Raw genomic sequence first — 6,920 nt, 5'->3', positions numbered from 1 at the left:
TGGAGAAGAGGGACGCACTGATGGACCTACAGATGCAGCAAATGCAGGTTCGTCTTGAAGAAGCCAAGCAGAGGCGGGAAGAAGCCAAGGAGAGTTGGGAAGAAGCCAAGGAGAGGCGGGAAGAAAGGAGAGTTGGGAAGAAGCCAAGGAGAGGCGGGAAGAAGCCAAGGAGAGGCGGGAAGAAGCCAAGGAGAGGCGGGAAGAAGCCAAGGAGAGGCGGGAAGAAGCCAAGGAGAGGCGGGAAGAAGCCAAGGAGAGTTGGGAAGAAGCCAAGGAGAGGCGGGAAGAAGCCAAGGAGAGGCGGGAAGAAGCCAAGGAGAGGCGGGAAGAAGCCAAGGAGAGTTGGGAAGAAGCCAAGGAGAGGCGGGAAGAAAGGAGAGTTGGGAAGAAGCCAAGGAGAGGCGGGAAGAAGCCAAGGAGAGGCGGGAAGAAAGGAGAGTTGGGAAGAAGCCAAGGAGAGGCGGGAAGAAGCCAAGGAGAGGCGGGAAGAAGCCAAGGAGAGGCGGGAAGAAGCCAAGGAGAGGCGGGAAGAGGCCAGACTTTACAAGGAAATTGCACGGCAAAAATTACTAGAATTAAGGAATAAACAATAAAAACAAATTAAAAATGAGTATAATTTTAATGTAAATTTAAGTTTAGCTAAGATGTAGATGTAAATATAAATTTTAGAATGTAAGAATAAGTTTAAGTTTATGTAAATATAATTCTAGATTAAATATACAGATTAATCTTAGATTGTAGGAATCGGTTTTTTGTAAATATAATCTTAGAATGTAGGAATAGGTTTAAGTTTATGTAAATATGTTTAAGTAAAAGTATTGTATACCAACTGACATCAGCGTTTGCCTTGCTAACATCATCCAATTTCTTGCATGTTTAAGATAATTTAAGAATTTTCATGTTCTGACTTTTGTGTGATATAAAAAAAAAAGTAAAAACTATATGGTAGCACCTGAGCTTTATTTAACAATTGGCCAAAAAGAAATATACACTACACCATTCACATAGAACTACTACTTACTCTCAAGAACTATCTGAAGGGTATGCCCATGGTAAGGCTCAAGTGGATGCCATCTGACCACCTTTACAAAGAAATAGTTCGGAGACAGAGAAGACATATGTTTATACCTACAATAATGTTCCCATCTTGTTTTAAAGAAGTCAGTAATGATTTGCTGCCGTTTCAGTCTACCTAGTACGTTCGCCTGTCTCTGTATTGGCACTTCATTATGGAGAGCATTGATATCGATGTTTATCATGTCCCTTCCATCTTGTGGCAAAACCAGTCTAGTTTGGACTGCAATATTGTGCGGTACCATTGCAGCAACGATGATGGCTTTAGTGGTGTCTAAATTTGTCCTAACTTTCTTCCCTAAATACCCAAATCTCCTTTTTAGAACACCAAATGCCCTTTCAACTGTATTCCTCGTATGGGTATGACTGTTGTTATAAGCCCTCTCGTGCTCATTAGTTGGAACTGATACTGGCGTCAACAGATACCTCTTCAAGGCATAGCCAGCATCTCCAAGCAAGTGATACCTAGGGTTTAAATTTTCCTCTATATCAGCACAGAGCCTACCGTTATAGAAAATCCTACTGTCGTGGACACTCCCTGGCCAACGGGCAACAACATTATGAAACCGCAGGTCAGGTCCACATACAGCTTGGACGTTCAATGAAAAGAAACCTTTCCTGCACCGAAACACCTCTGAATTTTCAACAGAGGGTCTCAGTATGGCAATGTGTGTACAGTCAATTGCCCCGATAACTCCAGGCATTCCATGAATGGCATGAAAATCTTGGATTGTACGCTGCAGATCATTGCCCGAAGGTGGTTGTATATATTGCCTGCTCAAGCTAGCAATTGCTCTTGACACCACCTTCAGGCACTGGCTGACTGTTGCTTGTGATACTTCATGGCAGTCACCTAAAGTCATTTGGTGGTTTCCGGTTGCCATGCAGCGTATCGCGATCAGGGTTTGGAGATGTGGCGGAACAGAACAGCCTGCCAAGAGAGGAAGCTCGTGTAAAAGGTAACGTCAAAGTTGGGGCATACATAGTGGCTGTGTGTGGCATCTGCACTCATGGCAAATTAACCTTTGAGGCTGTGATGGATAGGAACTATAAATGACACTTGATACGTGCAATGTAACTAGTACATATGACAGTTTGACAGATAAACACTGTATAATTGTAATGTACGGTGAAATAAATTACCTCGAGTCATTTGGGGCAGGAAGGTGATCTCTAATTTATTCAATTAGGTCGTACATTGACGTTTTCCTGACCCTGAAGCGGTCCATGAATTCATCATCACTCATTGCTGCGAAGGGATTCATCCGATCTGTAAGAGTACAGTGATTAATAATCATATACTTAATATATCATAGCCATTCCTTATGTGACATTCTTATGGGGGAAGTCAGCTTGATAGGCTTTGAGGTGGTACGGGGAGATTCAGATTGTCGGTAAAACATGACTGTAGCATTGCAACATCTAAAGAAAGCGCAGTCATGAAAGGAAGTAATGAAAGGGCTGATGATGTATGTGACAAGTGCTTAAATGTGGGCAGAGGGCTGGATTTGCTGTCTGGGGAAAGATGCGTGTTACGAAGGTGTATACATAATCCTTTAAGTATGTTGGGCTTTACCTGTAACAATTCTGCGACGTCTACGTCCGACAACCCTGCCCCAGCCACCTTTGACCCACTCTGGCCTTCGTGATGACGGCTACTTTCGACCCTTTCACGTGTTCACATAGGCTTAATGCATCCTTAAACAGGTAAAAACTATTGATACATGTGGGGAATGTGCTCACCTGGTCAAATATTGGAATGAAAGTAAGCTCTGTGTGCCCCCTGCCGCACCTACTTTTGACCTACCTTACCCTACGTGATGACGGCTACTTTCGACCCTTTTACGTGTTCACATAGGCTAAATGCATCCTTAAACTGGTAAAAACTATTGATACATGTGGGAAATATGCTTACCTGGTCAAATATTGGGGTAATATAACAGCAGCGGCAGCGAAGGGTAAGGGGAAGAGGCGGTGTTTGTTGTCCCTTCGTCTCGTCCCTTCCCCCTTGGCGCGGCGGGACCCCTCGCGACCCAAAACAGTTTAACGGTAGAGATTTCTGGGCGTAGGGTCCCGTCGCCCGAAGGTTAGATTTGACAATCCGGCCCTCAACCGCCGCTACAACACCGGGGAGACTCGCCGCCTCTTGAGGGCAGCGGTCCGCATAGCCAGAGAGACGACCGACCGGGTGAAGGAGGAGCGTTGGCTCGCTTGGTGCGCCTCCCTCGACTCCGCCACGCCTGTCTCCCTCCTCTGGCGAAAAATTCGCTCTATTGGCCGAGGAGCCGTTGCTAGGCCGGCGCTTCACCCCATGCCGCAGGAGGAGGCTCAGCGCCTCGCCGAGCTCTTCGCCTCCCGTTCTGCCGGAACAACCAGAACTTTCGGGGAGCGCAGGAGGACCACAATCACAACCAGGGTCTTCGGGGAGCGCAGGAAGACCACATCCACAACCATTACCTTCAGGGAGTGCGGGGACCATTGCAAAAGTGCAAAGAACTCTTGAATACATCATTGCAAAGAAACAAAGCTACGCGGATGGGTCACAAAAGAAAAAACAACATGGTGCCTGTCTTCTGAAAATGATAGTGAAAGATTTGCAGCCTCTGTCTCTGGTAGAAAATGAGGGCTTTAAGGAATTTGTTGGTGTTCTCGATTCAAGGTACATACTTCCAAGTAGAAGGGATCTTGCGCGATCCCATTTACCTACACTATATAAAAAAACAAGTGGAGGCAGTTAAAACAAAAACATAGAAAAAGCAGACCATGTTGCACTTACGTCTGACCTGTGGAGTTCCAGACAAACAAAGAGTTTTTAACAGTAACTGCTCATTTTATTGATTCGGAATGGGAACTAATATATCTAGTTCTAGAAACCATAAGAATGGCGAAAAATCATACAGCACAAAACGTAGCAGATCAACTGAGTCAGATAATGTGCGACATCTCGGTTGCTTTGCCCATACAATAAATTTAGTCGTCCAGAAGGCAATCATAAACGCATCAGAAGTGAAAGAAGTGCAGGAGAGAAAAAAAAAAAAAAAAAAAACATTGTATCATACTTCCACCACAGTGTTAAAGCTTCGGCCAAATTGGCATAAGTTTAGAAGCAGAGGAATGATGAAATAAAGAAGTTATTAATAGACGTGGAAACAAGATGGAATTCGACTTATTATATGGTGGAACGGTTTCTGGAGCAGCACGAAGCAATTACCAATACTCTCTGAGCAAGCAATGTGCCTTAATAGGAGTGAAATGAAAGTGGTAGAAAAATCCATCACGGTGTTGCAACCTTTTGAAGTAGCTGCAAAAGAAATGTCATCGGAGAAATTTACCTCATTGTCAAAAGTAATACCTATGATCAGAGCCCTGCAGGACTGCATGGCAGCAAGCGATGACATGGAGAGAAGGGATATGTATCTCTCATTTCCTCTCGGGGTAGAACTTCAGGCTCAACTGTCACGAAAGTTCCCAACAGTGGAGAGTGTGTTCCTCTTCGGAGCTGCAACTATGTTAGATCCTAGATTTAAGAAACCTTCCTTTGTTAGCCAGGAAAATGTTAATGAAATCAAAGATCGTCTAATCAAAAAGATTCCTGTGGATAGTGGCTTGTTGTTTCAAGACACAGCTACAGCTACATTTTACCAAGCAACAAGGCCACAAGAACAGAGATAAACGGCTGGAAAATTGTCCTTGTGGGAAAAATTTGACAAGAGGGTGGAGAACACTCTAAGATCAGTACAACCATCTATTGGGTCAGATATAGAAATAACACGATTTCTCCAGGAACAAATGTTACCTAGACATGAAGACCCTTTGGCATGGTGGAAAAAACACAGTCTCCCCGCATTGCAAAATCAGGCCAAAAAGTTTGTGTATTCCAGCATCATCTATACCAAGCGAAAGACTATTCTCAAAAGCTGGAGAACTGGTTTCTCAGAAACGCAGCCGTCTAAATGATGAAAATATAAACATAATTTTGATTCTAAATAAAAATGTATGCTGAATAGTGAATATGTAGGATAAGAAATATATGATAAATAAATTTGACCCATTTTTAAATTGATTTATAACATGTATAGTCATGTTACAATGACGTTTTTTTTTTAATTAAGAACGTATGATGGTAAAAAATACCTGTCTTAAAATATGTAGATCTTGGATATATAAATTACTATTGTCATTTATATTTTTCATATATATATATATATATATATATATATATATATATATATATATATATATATATATATATATATATATATATATATATATATATATATATATATATATATATATATATAAGAAAACGGCAGGTAACAAACAAACATAGAATATTCATATTCATCAAGGATTTCACGATTCTGTCCAACTTAACCCACGACATGTCACGCTTGATGTCAGAGTAATTTTTCACATGACGACTGCAGCCTTCACTCACCACACAAGAATCCTCCTCAACATTAGCTTGCTTTTAAAGGTTCGTTTATATTTAATTTGTTTTTATGTGTCCTATATTGTTAAGTTAAACATAAGATTTTGTTTTCTTTCTTACGTGCCGTTTTCTAAAGACTCGTGGGACTCGCTAACTTTTATCTTCAGACTTCGTTTTCTTTTTACTTGCCACTTAAATTCGTATGACTCGTTAACTTTTATCTGAGAGAGAGAGAGAGAGAGAGAGAGAGAGAGAGAGAGAGAGAGAGAGAGAGAGAGAGAGAGAGAGAGAGAGAGAGAGAGAGAGAGAGAGAGAGAGAGAGAGAGAGAGAGAGAGAGAGAGTCATATTTATCCAATAAAGCATAAACGATAAAACAAAGTTTGAATCCCTCGGCGACAGTTTTTGGATATAAAGAATTGCATGTTTGATTATATAAGATGATAAACTAACGGAGGTGTAGCAAGAGAGAGAGAGAGAGAGAGAGAGAGAGAGAGAGAGAGAGAGAGAGAGAGAGAGAGAGAGAGAGAGAGAGAGAGAGGGAAGGGGGAAGGAAGAAAAATATCCATATCAGGGGGAAGGAAGAAAAATATCCATATCTCTCTCTCTCTCTCTCTCTCTCAATGAAGTGAATATTAAATTTTTCGAATAAAAAATAGCATGTAAAGTGATTATGGATGTACTCGATCATAGTCTAATAACAATAACAATATATTTTACGGGCCGTCGTTTTTCGACAACGGCCCGTTTCCCCCTTAAGGGAAAATCACAGAAGAAGAAGAAAAATATACATTAGCTTTTTCTTAAGACTCGTTAACTCGCTAGCTTTTAACCTAAGACATTTTTTTTTTACTTGCCACTGTTAAATTCATATGACTCGTTAACTTTTATCTGACAGAGAGAGAGAGAGAGAGAGAGAGAGAGAGAGAGAGAGAGAGATAACCACTCAGTGAGTGGCTATCTCGGTGATATGGATATTCTCTCTCTCTCTCTCTGAATGAAGTGAATATTTAATTTTTCGAATTTTTTTAGTATGTGTAGTTATTATGGATGTACTCGATCATAGTCTAATGACAATAACAATATACATTAGCAATCTAAAAAAGAAAAAGAATCGCACATGAAGAATTATCCAATAAATCCAATAAATAAACCCAATAATAAAATAATGGAAACGGGAGCCATGATGGAAACGAAAAGCAGGACAAAATGGTGGGAACTTGGGAAGACGGTCAGCGAGGCAGTGACTCAGCAGCCAGCACAACACTCAAGGTTTAATTCGTATCCACAGGGCCCATACCGCATGGCGACTGGCGAGAGCCGAGCGTCACTAAGATCCAACCGGTACCGGCACTAGTGGCAATGGTCAGTACCGAATGATCATGAGTCTTCTCGGCACTGGGTACCGGTACCGAG

General features: G+C 41.6%; 1 pseudogene; it reads right to left on the bottom strand.

Annotated features, from left to right (window-relative positions):
- Positions 1 to 444: 444 nt before the first annotated feature.
- Positions 445 to 3,528, bottom strand: LOC126982051 (putative nuclease HARBI1; annotated as a pseudogene).
- Between the last annotated feature and the right edge of the window lie 3,392 nt (positions 3,529 to 6,920).

The sequence above is a fragment of the Eriocheir sinensis genome, chromosome 50 (assembly GCF_024679095.1).
Source record: "Eriocheir sinensis breed Jianghai 21 chromosome 50, ASM2467909v1, whole genome shotgun sequence".
Taxonomy (NCBI): domain Eukaryota; kingdom Metazoa; phylum Arthropoda; class Malacostraca; order Decapoda; family Varunidae; genus Eriocheir; species Eriocheir sinensis.
Note: the sequence above shows the minus strand (reverse complement) of the source record. Positions and strands in the feature narration are given on the sequence as shown.